At 35.8% G+C, this 20,212-nt stretch overlaps 2 long non-coding RNA genes across 2 annotated transcripts in view; one reads left to right on the forward strand and one right to left on the reverse strand.

The window, feature by feature from the left end:
* Nucleotides 1–296: 296 nt before the first annotated feature.
* Nucleotides 297–20,212, reverse strand: part of LOC115278182 — a 69,357-nt gene continuing 49,441 nt past the window's right edge. Inside the window, exons 2-3 of the long non-coding RNA XR_003902746.1 lie at nt 14,402–14,453; nt 297–553 (exon numbers count right to left, since the gene is read on the reverse strand). This is a non-coding gene — a long non-coding RNA (uncharacterized LOC115278182). The remainder of the gene's footprint in view (nt 554–14,401; nt 14,454–20,212) is intronic.
* On the forward strand, nt 14,189–15,207 carry LOC115278183. Its single transcript, XR_003902747.1, has 3 exons — nt 14,189–14,343; nt 14,692–14,768; nt 14,947–15,207. It is a non-coding gene; the product is annotated as an uncharacterized LOC115278183 (long non-coding RNA).

Raw genomic sequence — 20,212 nt, forward strand, 5'->3', positions numbered from 1 at the left:
ATCTGAAGCAGGCTCCAGACTCTGAGCTAGCTGTTAGCCCAGAGCCTGATGCGGGGCTCGAACACACAAACCATGAGATCATGACCTGAGTCGAAGCCAGACGCTCAACCAACTGAGCCACCCTGGCACCCCTATATTCTGCATTTTTGAGCCCTTATATCACCTCCCTCACATTAGACATTTAGCACATATTTGCTATTTTACTGAATATTTTATGCATATATGAATTCTTGACCCAAAATTAATTGCAAATCCCAAGGAAACTGTCTTATATGTAGTCCACCAAGCTTCTTTGGTTTATAGCCACTAATACTTGCTTAATTTATTATATTCAACTCCTTTATTACTCCTTACCCATTCTCACAGAGAGGTAAGGATAGCTCAGGCAATGAGTTGGCTGTGGCCATTTTATCCAGTGTTAGCCTCTGTATTTGGGACCATAGATGGGTAATCTGCGATCTTCTCCAGCCCAAGGTTGGCTTCTTGGAAGGTCAACAGGCAGCTGTTTGTCCCTTCCCCCATCTGGGTAGTACTAATGTGTTACTTTTGACATCTGGAGGAAAAAACAAAATATTTTCTGGGAAGAAACTCAGACTTCATCAGATTCTATTTTCATCCCTAAATCAGCAGTTTCTGTGTTTAATTAAGAAGAAAATAGAGACACTGCACAAATGAGTTAAGACTGAGCTGACATATCCTAGTATTATATTAAGAAACATTCATGGAACCTTGCTCCAAAATGACAAAACTGCTCCTCGAATGTGAAATGAAACAAGCTGACTAATTCTTCATTAGAGATATGAATTATTAATTGGTAACACATTAAAGCCCAACTGAATCCAGTTAAGTCTCAGTATTATAAGATTTTAACATAGTAGTTCAAATCATAAAGTCCTCTTTACATGTACTCCACATGCCTTAATATGTACCCCTACAGGTGCACTTGCACACTTTTTTATGAACACAAGGACATCTAAAAAACCTTACATTTGAAGTCAGGAGTCCTGGATAATAGTTCAGGACATCCTACTTAATTAGTGCATGATTCCTTATGTAAAATTTAACTTCTTTCAGCTGTAAAACTTTATTCTAAGGGAAGAGGTGTTGGACTGGATGAGTCCTAAAACTCCCCAAGATGTATTATTCAATGCTATTGATATCAGAATAGCATCTTGAAATAGAAATTTCCTCCTCTTCCTTCTCTGAAACAAAAGATTCTCTACAATAAGCCTTCTGTTCTGATCTTATTCCTTTGCCTTCCTATCACCCAAGATCAACCTCTTTCTGAAAAGTTACTGGCTTGATAAATGAAAATAAAAAGAAGAGCTATTTATCCTGAAAATACCCAGCTGGTGTGAGATTTTGGCCTACAGTACATACTAATTAAATAGAGAAACATTTGAGAGAAAAAAACTTAATTTACTAATTAAATGACAAGTACTCTTCTCAAATTGTCCCTTTGGCTTACTGTGCATTTCGAGAATTAATTAACAATACAATCAGGCTACAGTTGTGAAATGCCAATATGGATGTGATTTGAAGATGCAGCTTCTGTTTTCCATCATGACATTGAGGGTTGTTGTTGTTGCTGCTTTCAAATGGGAGCTGAACCCTAATGAAGATACTGGGTCTTTCAATTTGTCTGTGTAAAATTAAAATGAGTTTGTGGAGTCTTGCAAGCTCTGCACACAACTCAATGGTACATTTAATGGTGCATTGCCTAGCCCCTGACACAGGCATGTGTCTTGATTAGATTTCTTTAATCGTTTACTAGAAATGAGGAACATAAAGTCAGTTTGGGTTTTGATGATGTCCATATGTTGAACACTTTTGAACTGGGTGATAATAATGCCTCTTGGGTGTGGAACCAGATCAACTGATAGACTGAGTTCAAAGTAGGTTAATACCCTAAAGTAATGTGAAAAAAAAATAGCCTGAAATGTGCCTTCTTTTTTCTCACTTGAAATTTAAGGTGGCCAAAAGAACAGCATTAAAAAATCTTGTAAATTCTGTTACATTTGGATTTGGTAACTTGCTTTTTCTTCATTCTTTCTTATTCTGCCATGCCCTCAATCCACCACCTCATCCTGTCCTGAAAGCCCCAAACAGCTGGTGATTACAGGGCAGAGAAGTGCTCCCAGATGGACACCATAGACAATAGGGAGGTGGCGGGATTTAGCAGTAGTAAGAGGAAGAGCTGATGGCAACATCTTTCCATTGGGTATGTTTTCATTCAACAGTGAAGTTTAAGCATTGAAGAGTGAAGCTTTGGTCCTAGGAGAGTACCTGGCAAGTGTGCAGAGATCTCTCCCATCTTTATCAAAATTTGCTTTAAAAAATGTTTTTAAAATAAGCCGTTTACTCCTCACTGTGATTTTTAATCTGAGTTATTTTTCCACATATTTGTACTTTTAGCTGAATGTCTGATATACAACAAATGTATTTTTCCTCTTTGGGAAAGAAATCTGACTTCAGCTCAGTTGGCCCTTTGGAGAAGTAGTAGAAAACAGTCCTCCTGGAATCTAATTATTCTTTTGAAATAGATTTTTTTTATTTCATAATGAAAATCTGCCTCTGGCTATCAAATAATATACATGGTCCCTTCTATATATCAGACATCTTGTCCTCATGATGGCTATAGACATCACTACTTTGACATCAACACCTTGGTTTTCTGGTCATTTCAGGAAAGATAACCAGTAAAGATAAATGTTTTTCAAAAATTTATAGTGATTAAATTTCTATAACTTTATGAACAGGCACAATCTAAATAGTAAGGTACAGTGGATATTGAAAGAAATTATATTTTCTCACTTTCATTTTATCCTCATGGTTTTTATAATATGCCTTGTTTATCTTACTCACTTTTGGTGATTTTTCTGAACAATTTCATTATATCTTGAGACTTAGGAGAAAAAACTCTATGAAAATGAGGTATGACATGTATTTCAGAGTCTGTCCCCCATTATTATTCCTGCATCAGATTCTATCATGTCCTATTTTATATTTGTTTATTCATTCATCCATCTATTCAAAAACATTTCCACAATAATGATAATAACAGTTAAAAGAGGTACAATTTCTGAGTACCTAAATTGTACCACTGTGTTTGAAATTAAAGACACAAAGATGAATGATTCATAGTTTCTATCCTTATAAAACTTGAAGTATAATGGAGTGAACACCTGCATAGCACTAAAATGTATTTATGAAAGAAAGATAACTAAGAAATTTAAGAACACTGACAGGAGTATTTAGCACAGCGCCAGGATCCTGCAAATTTTTCTGGGGTGAGTAACACTATTTATTACTCCTACAGTTTCAGATTCAAGGTTTTGATATTTGGTACTAACCAGAGATTAAAAACCAGAACTGATTCTCACAGAACTTGCAACTCTTTGGGGAAAACAATTTGTAAGCAGGCAACCTCAGTTTTTGTGTAACCTCAGTTCATTCATATGTGTTCTATGTCTAGCTCATTAGATTATACATCAAGCCCAAGTGTAAAATAGAAGGTCAAAAATGGTTTGTCAAAGAAAAGACATCTAAACTCTGGCCCCAGGAATCAGGAAGTTGGGCTGGGAAAGAAAAACAGGAAAGATAAAAGTTCATTCCAATTCTGAAGAAGCAAATGTCAGGAGAGAACATGGCATTTTCCGGGAATTACAAAGTCACGTTAGAATTCTTCATGGCTGAAATCTGAAATGTAAGGCAAATAATGGTCTGCATTGGTAAATTCAAATGATGGTTGAGCAGATTCCAAAATGACTTCTATATTATTTCATGTTGTTTGGACTGTATTGTGAGGGCAAAGACAAAAACTACAAAAGGTTTTTCAAGAGATGAGTAATTTCAGTATTTATGAAATTACTTTGCCCTGTTATGGTTATACATGAGCTGGAATCTAGACTCTTGTTGCTCCCCAGTTCAAACTTTGGGCTCACTGCCACAGCTTTGCTTTTCAGTTATGGATTCTTCATGCCACTTCCACAGAAGGGCTTCTTTGTGGAAAAAATATTATTAATAAGGGTGTTCTCTCCTCTCCAGCTTTTAAAGTTATTCTTATTCATCTAAGATGAAAACTGTAGCTCCATTTTATAAATTATGTTCAGATAATTACTCTTTCCAGTTATCAGATGTGTTGGTAGGCAAACGCCTTTTAAAAGGGGCTATTAGATTGGGGCAGGTGGGTGGTTTAGTCAGTAAAGGTTCTGACTTCTGATTTCAGCTCAGGGCATGATCTCATGGTTCGTGAGTTTGAGCCAAGCATCAGACTCTGCACTGACAGTGTGGAACCTGCTTTGGATTCTCTTTCTCACCCTCTCTCTGCCCATTACCCACTCATTCATTCTCTCTTTCTCTCAAAATAAATAAATAAAAATTAAAAATTAAAAAAATAATAGTTATTAAATAGCTGGAGAAGCTCTATGAAGATATAGATTAAAGTAACATAATTACCATGCCCCCAAACACACAAACAAGTTGAACAACCGGGGAGATTATTGTAGGAAAGATACAGCAATGATGCCCTGTATTAACATGCTTCTAACTTCTGTAAACCTCATATTTAAACTGCTGCCTTGCATGCTTGTACTGGACACAGCTTGTTCTGTACAACAAGATAGTATGTTTCAGTCCACCTTGTGTGGGCCTATTGCTTCCCTCACCATCTCCATTTCTCAGGGAGACTCCTCTTGAGGTGCACTTTTAAATACAAATCATCCAATATATAGTCTATACTCTCAACTACTCTTCTTACAGGATTCTCACAGTTTGGAGTACTATAGACTTCTCCTAATTACCCCAAGTAGAGGGCAAACAGCTAGGGAAAGCCCCATGCCCACAGAGCTTGCTGAAATTATTCAAAGTAGCAAATTCAGGTGGGCTCTACTTAGCCTAGTCCTTCTCGTGGAAACCACAATAAAAGAGCTTGCCCACAGTTCACCTCCTTTCCTCTGCTTTATGACCAACTCCAGTGATTCCTCTTGTGCCCCTTACTAATTCCTAGTGTGACATGTACTCCCTCTTTCGGATATGTGAGTTTAATCAACTATTTTTTCATCAGTAGTTGTACCCTAATCTATTGGCCTTACTATACCTAGATTAATAATAAAACCAATTAAAACATGCCCTCATGATAAAACTGTTCAATGTTTTCAGGGCTGTTTGTCAAAGTAATGTGGAATCTCCTTTGATCATGTCTCTAATCCTCTGGGTGAAGTGGTTCAGCTGTGACTCCTCCTCATTTTACAGAGGAAGAAATGCACAAACACATCAATTTGTCCAGAGTCACATGGCTATTTGGTGGCAGAGCCAGAACTGGAAACCAGATGCCTTGATCTCATACAAGGCTCTGGGTATTGTGCCAGGCCTGGCTGTCTCCTGAGAGAAAAACAAACAGGAATTTTTGTACAATCAGCCCTTGAAAATGGGAGCAAATTGGAGTGTGGATCATCTAAAATACTGGCATGTCTAATTAATCAAAATATCATCTATATGTAATAAACCAAATTAATCGGATAACAAATGTTTCCAAGTAAACTTTTTTAAGACTCCATTAGTATTCACATGAAAATTATTCATGTGTAATTAATATCATGAAAGCATATAAACTTATGATAAAAATCCTTTAAAATGTTTGTTCTCTGAAACAGTTCAATTCTTCCAATGCAATCTTATTTATTTTATTCATTTCATGAGTATAAACCTTCATTGTTATACAATATGAAGATTTCAAAATCATAGGAATGAATTGTCACACATTTTAAATTGATGAAGAATTGGACAGGACTTTAGATTTGAGCCAATATAATTTTCTCTTACTTTCTCATTAAAAGGGAGGCCCAACTTTACTGCAATCCCACACTATAGTTGGTGATATATTTAAACCTATAAAGTGTGGTAGTTTGAATCTTTGTCCATACATCTTCATGTCCTCCCTTTGTTAGAATTACATGTCTATGTTCTCTGTCATGAGACTGCATGATGCTACTACTGGAGGGAGCAAAGTGTATCCCCTGCTTCATCATGTTAAGCTTAACCATGTCAAGCTGAAGTGTCAGACTGACTATTCTGGGCCAAAATGTCTATAGGTATCACGTTTCTCTTCCCCCTCTTGCATTGCTGCCATTTTCCAAGAGTACCACCAGGAGTAGCCACTGGCCTAAGGAGAATGATGAGAAGATCTGAGAAGAAAGCTGAACCCAACCTTTAGCCTGGAGACAAGCCAAGCAGGGCTCCAAGCAACCACAGACTTGAGAATGAGAAAAAAAAATACATAGTTGCTGCAAGCCACTGAGTTTGGGGGTACTTTATTCTAAGCCATTATTGCAACATTAGCTGACTTATACATTGGACCATCACTTTTCTATCTTCCACGCCAAGGTTCTTTTCATTGAACATATGGTCATATTTATGAATTTGGCTTAACCATTCAAGTTTTCTAAATAGGTATAATGGTCTCTCAGAAACATGTGATCTTGTTTACTTTACTTCAGGGTTCTTGATACACTATCTAGGCAAACAAAACCTTCCAAGTCTAAAGTATACTGAGACTAATCCTGATTCCTCTATTGAGCTAAAAATGAATACTTTTGGTATTCATTTATTCAAGAGCAGTCTGTTTATCAGCTGAGTAGATCACTTATCCAGTTTGAATTGAGGTCCAAATCAGCATCAAATCTCCCCCAATTGTTCTTCACTACCATTTTTCCCTTCTATTTTGGTAACCCAGTTATAACCCTCACCTTTAGTATACTTGAGGAGTCAGTACCCTTAGAAAGAGATAGTACTTATTAAATATCCCTGCTAAATGTACAAAATATTCTAATGTACACATTTTGACAGATTTGCAAAGTACCTTATGTACCTCATTATTAAATAGAGTTATAAATTTCACAAAGTGATTCCACATATATTATTAGATGATAAGAGTTCATCAGGATGGGTAATATACCATTGTGAAGACAGAAAACTGAGACCTTGATTAATTTAGTCAGGTCATGCAGCTAGGAAATCACCTGCTTCAAAACTCATGTTCTCAAATACCTCATCAAAGTTGAGATATTAAGAAAAGAAGCCATGGGGGATGGATATGGGATGGGCAAGTGGTGACAAATCTCAGTGGTGCTAGGGAGTACTATTATTAAATAAAGAAGGCAGTCTCAAATTGACAGTGCAAGCTGACTCCTTTGCATTCGTGCCACTTGGCATTCTTTTCTCTGTGTCAATCAGGGTCAAATAAGGAAAAAAGAATCTACCCCAGGTAGTTAAATATAGGAAATTAAAATGGCAGATTAGCTATATGAATATTATAATAGCTGAAAGAGTAAGTAGGAGATGACATGGGGACCCAGAGATTCTCAAGAGGAAGAAACCACTACTACCAATAGGTCTGATGGGGCAATGGAAGGAGGAAGGTAACCAGATCCTAGAAGCTGGAGCCACCTGCTAGATGTAGATGCTATAAGGCACTGCCATGAGAGTTGGGGTCACAAAGGAGATATAGCAACTCCCTGAGAGGCCACCAACAGTCAAAAAGAGAGAAGAAACACCTTTGTTTCCTCCTTTTCCTTACTCTACCATCTCCCACTAGTGTTACCTAGGGCCAAAGCAACCTGAAGCAAGTTTGCAAGGGTGTCTAGGAAACAGAATTTGTAAGCAAGGTCTGTACAGAGTGGGAGAAATTTAGGAATCCAATATCTGAGATCATGTCAGCAAACAGCAGGTAAAGACCCCTTCAAGACTGCAAACACCTCAGAGAAACAAGTTTTCCTGGTATTTCTTAAGTAAGTAATGTCTCATTTTAATAGGAGTCAGGTTAGGAGGCCTGACCAAGTGGCAGGAGTGACTGATGAAGGTGGGCAGTAGAGTGAGGAAGACACTGAAACCACAATGTACAGCCTTTTCCAAGACAGACTTTGAGTCCTAGGCATTTGCTGCTGTGTTATTTAATTTGGAAAGTCCTGTACTTACATCATATAATTGATTCAAGAGTGTTTATCTCTTGAAAATCTTAATAACCTCCCTCTCTATCCCATCTGCCCCCCCTTACAAAAAGCAGTCAAATACGGTGTGTGCATGTGTGTACGTGTGTTTGTCTGTGTGTGTACTTACATACTCATTAGAATCAGTGGCCCATGCAGTCATGGCAGGGGGCTTGGCCCAAGTCCCTCCTCGGCTGTGTCTGATCAGTGAAGGCAACATGAGGCCCCTGAACTGATCCTGCATGTTTGGCAACTTCCCCCAAGCTGGAATCCAGTGTACAAAGAACATACTAGCCAGGGGCACAAGGATGGAATGGAAAAGTACTCCTGAAAATGTGTCTAATTTCTTTCAGATGTTTCCCATCAACTTGGTTGTTGGCATTCTTTCCTATTTTCCATTTAGTACCTTCTATAGTCACATCTCCAAATATGAGACGAGTGAAAATAAAGTTTTTCAAAGTGAATGTCACCCATTAATATTTATATATACGTACATAGAATACAACTTAAAATAAAATTCATAAAATTCAATAGTATATAAAACATATTTGCTTTAAAGAAAAAAACTAATTACTTTTTCTTAATCAACTTTGATTTTTCTGTCTCATCTGTTGGTGCCTACAGAAGAAAACAATGATAAATCATTTATAAAAATGGCCTAATGTTTTCTACTGGGAAATACATTCAGACAGACTTTCTCATAAATTGTTTAGAATAATGTGAATCTCCAGTGATTTTTCTCTGATATGTGTGTTTAAAAGAAGACTATAGTAACCTCAAGTTTTGAGAGATTATTTTATTGGGTGGTGGTATATAGGAATTGCTAGGGGAGAGGAAAGGGGTATGCTGGAGAAATCTGTACATTTTAATGAATAATGATGTAAGTTACTTCCTCATATCCTTACTAAAGAACACAGACACTGTCACTTGAAAAACAAAACAAAACCTAGATCAGAGGCTAGAAAACACAAACAGAAATATTGATGGCTGTAAGTAAGTAGGAAAGAAAGTAAATAAATAAATCCTGTTCTCTCTCCCTGGGCTTTCCCTAAGCCTTTCTCTTGTGGGGGACTCATATCCTATTAATGCTGGATCTCCAAACCAAATATTCTGAAATGCTCCTTGCTCATCAGCTGACAAAGAAACAACTTTCCAGCCCTGGCCTGGTGATGAGCCTCCTCTTGGAAAAGATTTACCCAGAATTCATTATTTAAACATGAGTCGTTTTTTTCTTCTAACTAAATCAATTGTTCAAATTAAAAATGCAAGGGCAATGCTTAACTTACCTAACAGAAACAACCATCCTAAAGGATATAAAATGTGCTTTAAAAAAATACAGAGGACATGCCAGTTCAGTGCCATATGTTTCAGTTAGGAACCTAAGGATCTTTTTGGTACCTTACTTTTATTATAACACCAGGCCGTATGCAGACATTTTCCATCATTGCATTAAAGTTGTTTCTTACGCATTTTTGTTGGATAATTAGATTTAGCCCATTATGTGGTATCATCCACATTTTTTTAAAAAAATTTCATGAAAAACATTACATGTCATTAAATAGTCTTCTACAAACTCATACTGAAAATTGAATTATTCTGTTAGAGTAATATATCTCATTTGATTTACCCAATAACCTAAGGTTGAACATTTAAATTATCATCATTTTTTCATTAAAAACAATGCTGTGATGATATAAACATCCAAGTAAGATATATCAAAATATTATCATGATTAGTTTCTTCAGCAATATTCCTACACATACAATTACTGGGCCAAAGTATGCATATACATCTTTCAATACACATTTACAGCTAACATTTAGAAAAGTTGCATGAATTTTTATTCCTATTAATGGTAGGAAAGTGCTCATTTACTGTATCTTTGCCAATGATGAGCACTGTCACTTATAATCTTAAGTGTACTTTTAACATGCATTTTTATTTCTACTGAAATATAAGTTTTCATTTATTTATTCATCAGCCTTATGTACTGATTGGTGAGTTCTTATCCATGGTCTTCAATAGTAATACCAACATGTATTAATTAGCATATGCATCAGACCCTGTGCTTAGTATTTAGGATGTACAGGTGAAAAAGATATGCAAGGCCCACAAGGTCCATAATAAGCATACAGTTTAGTGGAGTCCACAATTACAGTGTGTTAGAGGATGTGAAAGCCTAGAATACTACACAGAATTTATCCAGGGAACAGAGAAGGGCCCATTGATAAAGAAGAGTGGTTTATTTACACTTTTGTTTCATTGTTACTTTTGATTAAGTGCTATTTATCTACTAAGAATATTATTATTTCTTTAGGGACATACATAGAAAATAATCTTAATTTTCTATAATTTGTCTTTTAATTTTGCTTTCAATTTTTCTGTTGCCAGATTTAGCAATTAGTTTCTTCATAATTTTGCTGTTGGTCATACTAAGAGAGGTCTTTACAACAAAATAGCAGAAATCCTTCCCAACATTTTCTCCAATCACGTTTATGGTTTTCATATTTAAGTCTTTATATAGATTTAAGTCTTTGTATGATATTTCAAGATAATACTATAATGTTTTCTAGAAGAGATTTTTGTTTTAGAGTTTACTTTTTAACCACAAATGCTGACAGTTGACCCAATACTAATTTTGAATGATCCATTATTTTCCTGAATGAGTAAGGAAAATTTATACTATATTAAATTATTACTATGCTTACTGCACTTTTAAAATATTATTTTTCATTTATAAATGCCAGTGCTCATCAGTTTTAATTATCATAGCTTTGTTTTCCTCATAAATACATTAAAATATACTTCATAAGACAAGATCCTCCTCAATGCACTTATGTTTCAAAAACTGCTTTCATATTCTCATTGTGGGTTATTTTGATTTGAATTGCCTAAATATTCTATATAAACTGGGGGAAAATGGACATATTCCCAATATATTCCCCCATAGGTTAGACATTCTGGTGTCTAACTCCTTAGCCAGCTCAGGATTATTACATTCCCCTTTTTCTTCTCACTCCACTTCCAATTCTTGTTCACATTATCTGGGGTTTACAAACTAAAATAAAAATATTAAACTATTATGTAGCAAGTATTTGAATTCTAGAATAAATTTTGGCATATTCACTGAATTCAGGGCTACTATTTACCATCAACTCTGCATTTGATAGATAATGATCCTCCTTTCATGAGTTGTTTTTCTTCATTGCACACAGCGCTAAAGTATACCTTCTCACGATTCTCATGATTCTTTCCAGTAGGGAGAAAGTATATGAATCTTTTGTGATTTTTAATGCTTAAAAATATCTTGTTTTTCTCATACTTGAACAACACTGCCGACTTGGGAGTGTTTTTATCAAAATCACTTCCCTTCAAAACTTGTGACCATATATTACTTATCTTTTGAGAGTGTACAAGAAAATACCTGAATCCAGCGCTTACTAATGGTCATTATTGATGGTGATGATGATGATGAGAATGACAACAACAATGACGATGATGACGATGATTATCATTTGCTTTAAGTATTTCAGCACTACTGGTTTTATATAATATTCTTTTCATTTTAAAATTAAAAAATTGAGCTTGCATTCTAGTATTTCTCTCTTATTTAATATTTCTTGGTACATAATGATTTGCAGACTCAGACACAGGCATTTTTTTTTTTACCTAAAAAGTCTTGCTTGTTCAAGTGTTTCATTATTGCTTCAACTTTGTTTAGGTGTGCCATCCTGAGGTTCTTCTAAGTTACAGGAGATCCTACATCTACTCTTCATATATCTCATTTCCTCTCTAATCATACTCATGGGCTTCATATGACAGAAATATAAGTTGTTCTTCATTAGCTCCCCTTTACTGCTTCTCAATTTGGAAAATAAGATTTTATTTCTTTGCAGTCTTTCATGATCTCAGATTATCCCTCCTTTATGATTGCTTATTCTTCTCTCAGTTACTTTACCCTGTTGACTTAAATTTATAAACATATAAAATATTCTTTAATTTTATTCTGCTTTCTTTAGAAAATACTTGTCAGAGTGACTGTTTTCCAAATCTTTATATGAGTTTTCCTTAGATTACATTTTTTCATAGACATTTTTATTTTTCTCTATTTTTTTGAAAGCAGTGATTGTTCCAACAAAGTCTCACCACTACCCCAGCCAACTTTTTGGTGCACCCATACGCTTGATGGAGTGGACTCCTAGGAGACATGGATTCCAGCCCTAGTTCTTAGCCAATGCAGACATCAGCTCATGGCAGAAGAGGCCTTGCCTTGCTGATCTGGTTCTGTCATCCCTTTGATGATTATTCCCTCTGAAAAAAAGTGCTTCCCCAAAGGTAAAACTTTCTATTCATTGCAAGCATCATTTCAAAGGAAGTCTAGTTTCCTAGTTCATTTTCTGATTGGGAAAATGCTCTTGTCTGCTGCCCCAAGCACTTTACTGGCATCATTTCATTTAATTCCAAATTCAAGATATCAGTGAGTTTTTGACATGTTTCCCCCTAATTACTTCCTAAGTACACTGTTCTCTAATAGAGGAGAAATAAGAGTTTCTTTGGCACCTTAGTAGGCAGAAATTCCTTAACAATTTTTGCACCTGAATGGCATTACCATCCAGGGCTCATATAGTACCCCATGCCATTTTCCTCATTATTTATGGTTCATTCCATAAAAATTATTAAAAATAAGGATTTAGTTACCTTTGTTAACGTTACTTGGATATATAGAAGTCTACAATCTATTAAGAATTAGAAAACTGTATTTCTTTTTTTTAAATTTTTAATGTGTATTTATTTTTCAGAGAGAGAGAGAGAGTCAGAGTGTAAGTGGGAGAGGGGCAAAGACAGAGGGAAACACAGAATCAGAAACTCTGAGCTGGCTCTGAGCCATAAGCACAGAGCCTGACAGGGGGCTTGAACTCATGAACTGGGAGATCATGACCTGAGCCGAAGTCAGACGCTTAACTGACTGAGCCACCCAGGTGCCCCAGAAAACTGCATTTTTTAAAGAGGAAACAAATATAAAACTTTTCAATGATTCCAGCAGGAAAATGCCCTGGCATATCCTGAATATATGAGAGTTGACAAAAAAAAACTTTTAAGTTCATTATTCTTAGCAATGCCAATGAAGAGTAATCATTGTATAGATGAATGAATAATATATTAAAACAGCCCCTATTTATTAAATAGGTATGATGTACCTTACTCATGGCAAATTGTTAAGAGGAATCCAAATATATATAACACAAAGAGGAATCCAAATATATATAAACCTTGCCTGAAATTCATTAATTATCTAGCTAGAGGAAAGAAGTATTTTAATAAAATAATTTTGAATAGTTTATTGTCAAATTGGATTCCATATAAAACCCAGTGCTCTTCCCCACAAGTGCCCTCCTCCATCACCACCAGCCCCTTCCCCCTCCCCCTCCCCCTTCAAACCTCGGTTCATTTTCAGTATCCAATAGTCTCTCATGGTTTGTGTCCCTCTCTCTCCCCAACTCTCTTTCCCCCTTCCCCTTCCCATGGTCCTCCATTAGGTTTCTCCTGTTAGACCTATGAGTGCAAACATATGGTATCTGTCCTTCTCTGCCTGACTTATTTTGCTTAGCATGACACCCTCGAGGTCCATCCACTTTCCTACAAATGGCCAGATTTCATTCTTTCTCATTGCCATGTAATACTTCCATTGTGTATATATACACCACATCTTCTTGATCCACTCATCAGGTGATGGACATTTACGCTCTTTCCATGATTTGGCTATTGTTGAATAAATTTATGGATAACATTATATTATCAGATGTTAAAATTACATAGATTCATAAAATGTGTAAGTTAGAGTATGAATATTATAAATAGTGAAATGATAGGGAAAAGTGGGACTAAGCAATACATTGAAGATCTGGTAAGACACTGATAGGTTAGAATAGAAGGAAAATCCCACTTGGTGGAAAGTATAATTATAATAATAATTAATTTAACCACAACCACCGCAACTCTCTATTTCCCAAGCACTGTACTGGCATCATTTCATTTAATCTTCTCAACCTTCCTTTGAGCTAACAATAGCCCCAATTCACAGTGAAGAAAGTGAGGCTTAGTGAATGATGCAATCTCGCTTTAAATGCAGACTGGCTAGCTTCCAAGGAATAAAATTTTAACAACCAAGTCTTACTCCACAGGACCAAAGAATCATTGTTGAGAGTGACTATAGTATGTGTGGGGAATAGTGAGGGAGTCAGTATAAAGATGAAAACAGTAGGCACCCATGGGAGGATCTTTCAGAACACTACTGCATCAACAGCATCTGGACTTAAGAAAATCTGAATGTCATTCACATCCATAGGAGGAAGTCTGAGTGAGTAGTTTACCAAGTGGCTTTAATTATTAATAAACCATTTCTCTTTATATCTTACCTCTCAAAAGATTTCCATTGCCTTTCTTGTATGGGGCAAACACAGCAGAGACCTGAAAAACATAAAGAGGTGCCCTCAATATTGTTTTCCTCTGTAGTGACATTGTGATGAAAAGGTGTCCTGCGTGACCTTCAGGGACACAGCATTGGTTTAGATCTGGAGAACTGGAAAGAATGAGCCATGATTGAGAAAATCCTGCATAAATTTGAGACCAAAGGGAACTGGGAAGGATTTATTTTTATAGCTATTACTCTTAGTGGTTTAGAGTTAGTTTAACATTTGTAATTGAGTTTTAGAGTGCTACATGAAAGGACTGAGCCACACCACTCTTCTCAAGAAAACACTGGATTCCACCAATTCTACATAGGTATGCTGATATATCATGTATAACCTCTAACTCTCTTAAGAAATTGCACGAGTTAATATTTTTTTCAAATGGGTCTGATGACTCTTGCATGATCTTTCTGTACCTTCTCTCCTTCACTCTTAGCTTTAATCTAAATGGTTTTAGTTTTTCCCTGAATTATCCCTCTGTATGTTTACAGCTTATCAATCCACTACTGCAACTTCAGTGTGTCCACTTGGGTGCTTATCTTGAAGATGGATAAGTCTCCATAATTTTGAAAGAAGTTTTTGTGAGAGATGTTCCTGAAAGTGCTTATCATGAAGAGGGATAAACCTCCATAATTTTGAAAGTTTTTGTGAGAGATGTTCCTAAAGGCATATATACATGTTCCTTTCATACATAAAGATAGAATATCTGCTGGAAGTTGCTATAAATATTAAATAAAATTTACTAAACCATAGTAGTGTTGTCTTTTTTTCTACTTTCTCTGTTCCCTTTCTTAAATATCCCCATGAAAATTTCCCAAGTTTAGTATTTATTCAACTTATCTGTATAGAACATTAGGCGAAGGTACCCAGATGATGACCAAGACACATTTTAGTAGGCTTCCATGCAGGACTGGTAGGACTCTCAGTTCTTTCCAGAGTGTCTTTAAGACTATTTCTGGTATTGACATCCAAGATGAATTTCTCTGCGTTGATATCTTGTTAAGTCTTTACTGTGGTTACCTTAATATTTGTTTTATTTTGGTCCCTTAATTTAGGAATTAAAAAGGAACATTTCTTCCTCCCTTTAGGTCCTTACTATGCTGCACTGTCCTCCAGTTTCTTCTCCTGCTGGATGTCTCTCTGTCCCTGAGTACTTAAAACTGTCTTCATTGCTCTTATTCATTTCTTTCCACTTGGCTTTCACATGAAGCACATGTCCTGTTATGAAGGCTGACTGGTGAAAAGTTAGCTTCAAAAACCTCTACTTAGTTTTGTTGAAGGCCATGTGGCTTTCAGAGAAGGTGATATTTTCCTGGCACCTTGCCCATATCCTATCATTCCTCTCCCATATTCAAGAGGAGATGATTTTCTATTTCCATTTTCAAAGTGCTGATCCTATTAACTCACTTAACACTCAAATGCTTGTTTCCAGTTGTAGGATTGATACTGGCTTTCAGGGGTCATCCGAACAGAGGTAACTATGCTATGACCAACTATTCTTGGGAAGATTCATCATGATGCCTACTAGTCAAGTTCTCTCTAGCAACCTATTTGAGTGCTGGATTTCATAATACTAATTTCCCCCAAATCCTAACAATACAGGTCAAGAATAGAAAAATAATATAAATTTAAAATAACAAGTAACACTTTCAGCTAAGAGAAGAGCCTGACTGTTATCTTAAGCTTTCCTAAAAGTCCATCAATGTCATTTTCATCAAATAAACTTTTCTACTTACCCTAGTCTATTTCACTTTTTTTATAAGCCCTTAGACCACTTCTTTGACCACTTTTAAGGTACTTTTTATATATTCTTCATATTATATTCCCTTTACTTGTGTCACAGTTTTCTTCTTCTAGAGCAAAACCTTGAGGGCATAGGCTGTATCTTACACTCTTCCATCTTCTCAAGCTGTTTATATCTCCTTTCCTTAGGCTGAAACTCAAATACTCTGAAAACACTTAGGGGTTCCTCAAATCTTTTCACTTAGTTCAAGTCAATTGTTATTTTTCTAGCTTCGTATGAGTGGATTTCCTAGAACTTCCATAGAAAATCACTTATCCATTCTGATAGACTTGCTTTTTTATTAATATGTTCCAATATCATGTAGTCCTTCATAAATGCAATTCAAAACACTGACTCACAACTAAACTCACAACCTTTTCTTTGTAAGTAGTTCCAAGACTTTCCACTCCCTTCTAGATTCCTCTGTTAATAAATCTCTCACTTTCAGTCACTTGGACTTCAATTTCCCAGGAAATAGGAGCTATTAGGAGTAAGTCAATTACATTTCTTCCAGCATCTCCAATCCATATTTTAATAATTTTTCCCTGTCTGAATCATGAAGGTTTCTGTACTATTTTGTTTTTCATAAAGAATACCTTTACTTGTGCCTTTGATCTTATTTTTAAAATATTCTTTGGGACATTTTCTATCAAATACCTCACCTTACACATTGATTTCTCCTCTTCCATGGATGTCACTTCTTTTGCTTGACAGTGCATTTAAGACATCTACATTCTTTTTGAAAATATTTTTTTAAAAATTTCTTTCATGTTTATTTGTTTTTTGGGGGGAAGGGGCAGAGAGAGGGAGACATAGAATCTGAAAACAGGCACCAGGCTCTGAGGTGTCAGAATTTTTCCTGACATGGGGCTCAAACTCAAGAGCCATGAGATCATGACCTGAGCCAGAGTCAGAGGCTTAACTGACTGAGTCACCCAGGTGCTCAGAAGACATCTACATTTTAACAAAACTATCTCCTCCATACCACTCTCTACTTAACCTAGAGTCCATCTATCTCATTGCTTACCTTCAAGACTATACATTAAACTTCTATCCTAAGAATGCATGCAGATGGAACTATTCTAGCTAAGGGTCACCAAAGTCCAGCTACCTGTCAAATCCTGTGTCTTTCTTTTCAGGGCTCCTCTTTCTGGACTTTTGTATTGGAACGTGATCCTTCCACATTTTGGAACTCTTCTTTCCATGAGACTTTATGAAATTACTTACCCATTTGCTCTTTCTACCTTTTTGAATACTTCCTCTCTTTTGCTCTTTCATTAATTATTGTGTGAATGTAATTCTCTCTAGAGTTCCATATTTAGCCTTCTTCAAAATTAACAATAATGGAAATTTTTGAGTTCTATTCTATACTAGTGCCTGTGCTATGGTTTATGGGTTATCTCACAGGTAGTCAGGATTATTCCATCAAAGCAGTGGCTAATTCTCTCATGGTCATTTGTGAAAGTGAAACATGAAATTTAGAAGGTATGTAACTTGTAGCAATATTAATGTCTAGCATGCCGATTCTCCAGGATGGGATAAGTTTTTCAAGGGCATTTTTATCCATACCAATGATGCTAAGTATTGTCATTATTTTTCTGATTCTAAGATCCATGATCTCCAATCCTGACCTTGTCTATATCCCCGACCTCTGTTTCTACATGCATTTTAAATCTTGAGTCCCACTCAACTTTCTTATCTTTCTTTGGCCACACTGCGGTTCTTCCCAAATCATGATGGTAAACTGATAATCACGACTCCATGACTTTCTTCTGCCTAATCTCTGCCATAGAAAGCCCTAAACTGTATATGTTTCCCACAAGGTACATTCTTAAATGACTCCTCATTCTTTAAGATCTAACTCAAATATGCTCTCTTCTTTCTAGCTCCCCATGGTTTTCACATACAAAATTCATTTCTCCCACATCTGCATGCTATAAAAAATTTACTGAAAATATTTCCATTGTATTCACACTTAGCATTGTAGTTTGTTTGGTCTATATATCTTTTCCAAATAAATAGATAGTAAAATATATTAATTTATGAATGCCTTATTCTGTAGGGTAAAAATCAATATCCCTTGGACATAGTATGGCCTTGGTAATCATTCCTTGAAGGTGAAAAATAAATGAATATGTTTCCAAAATTATATTTTAAAAGTAATAATTTTAGAATTGACATGTGATCCTTATTCATTTCTTGTTGGTATCTATAGCTAATCAAGGCCTTTAGAATAAATTGCTATGATTTCTGAATTCTGCTTCACATAATTTCTGCCATGTCAGAAATAATTTGATGGAGATAAGCACAAACATTATCTAAATAACAAGGTAGATATTAAATAAATGGATGACATAAATTATTGTCAATAAATATTTCTTCTTAAATCACTTCTCTTGTTTCTGCATATCCAGCTTTGAAAAAAAATCCAGTTCAAAGATTATCCCTTCCATAAATCTTTCCAAGAAAATGCAGTTACAAGAAATGTTTATATTTCTTCTCTGAACTACTTTAGCTGGGTGTCAGTATCTCTTCCATAATCTATCTCTTTATATATTGCATCTGATTACTTCTATTTGTCTGTAGGATGCTTGAAGACAGGTTCTCTTTCTTACTCCTCTTTGGTATCTCTTGTACCTAGCAGTTTTTCTCACAGTAGGCACATGGTTAGGATAATAATCCACATATGGCTAGCAATAAATTCTCCTTAAATAATTAATTTCAAAATATATAACTGAATAGCTAAGGCTAATTAAGTCAAGCCAATAAGTATCAATTAACTGTTAACACTATGTCCAGCCACATGCATAGGTTCTGTGAGTTTTAAGGATGAAAAACACTTGATTGCTCCCCTTGTAGCTTTTATAAAGTAGTTGGAGAGACAAGCTTTTATAAATGAAACTGGAGAACTCTGTGTAATCAGATGAGTGATTTTTTCCAATTACATCATCACCATTTATATGATGGAAGAAGATTCTTTCTCTACTTCTTAATTGTGTCCAATGACTCTGAACTTTAACAGCTGGAAGTGAACAGACTGACTGACAATAGTCAGTGGAAATTCATGCCTGGGAATGAGTTCAAAGCACTGTGATTACGAAGAGTGGGATTGTCAAAATCAAGTTCAGTCCATGGGGAGAAAGCTCTCATTATGAAGACTATCTAGACAGGGGATGGAGATGAATCAAGGCAATTGGAGATTCAAGCTGTGAAACTGGAGGCTATTTGGGTGAGGTTTGATGCTGAGGTCACTACTGCACTTAATGGCTTTGTATTGCAGACAGTAACCACCAGGCAAGAGTTGGGAACAATTTGTCCCACTCTAGGAAGAATGCCAGTTGAAACTGTGTATGTGTCCAGAACCTATCCTCTGACCTCTCCCTGATGTTTACCCCATTTAGCTCTTGACCCTGGCAATTTTCTTAAGTGAGATTGTTTAAACCAAAAATACAAAAAGTACTTATTGACCTTTGAGATACTGGTTAGATAATTTATTTTAAAAATATGAGTATGAGTATGTAACCAATTATTAAAAGTGACATCTGTTACAGCCCTATAGAACTTATTTAAATTTTACAGGAAAATATAGAAAAGTTGAAACTCAAAAATGAGTAAAGGTGCTCCTTAAACACTGAACACAGATATTTCTCAAATCTGGGAAAAATTAACCATTATGAACCCGATGGATATGAATTATCAGAAACAAGTAATACTTCTTCCTGTAAAAAGAGTTATCCCTTCCTGGATGAAGAATGTTCTTTGTTTCATATCTGGCTCTTAGACTACCCTCTGGCTTAGAGATATGGTCTGTGCAAACCAGAAAACTGAATAAGCACCCTTTCTCTACCTCTGTAAGTAGACTGCTGCCTTTTAAACATTACAGGGAACCTCACTTACACTGAATAAAAAATCTTCAATGTTTAGTTATCTTAGCTCCTCAAGAGTCCATTTGATTTAAGAAATATATATATATA

This window comes from Suricata suricatta, chromosome 14, assembly GCF_006229205.1.
Source record: "Suricata suricatta isolate VVHF042 chromosome 14, meerkat_22Aug2017_6uvM2_HiC, whole genome shotgun sequence".
Classification (NCBI taxonomy): Eukaryota; Metazoa; Chordata; class Mammalia; order Carnivora; family Herpestidae; genus Suricata; species Suricata suricatta.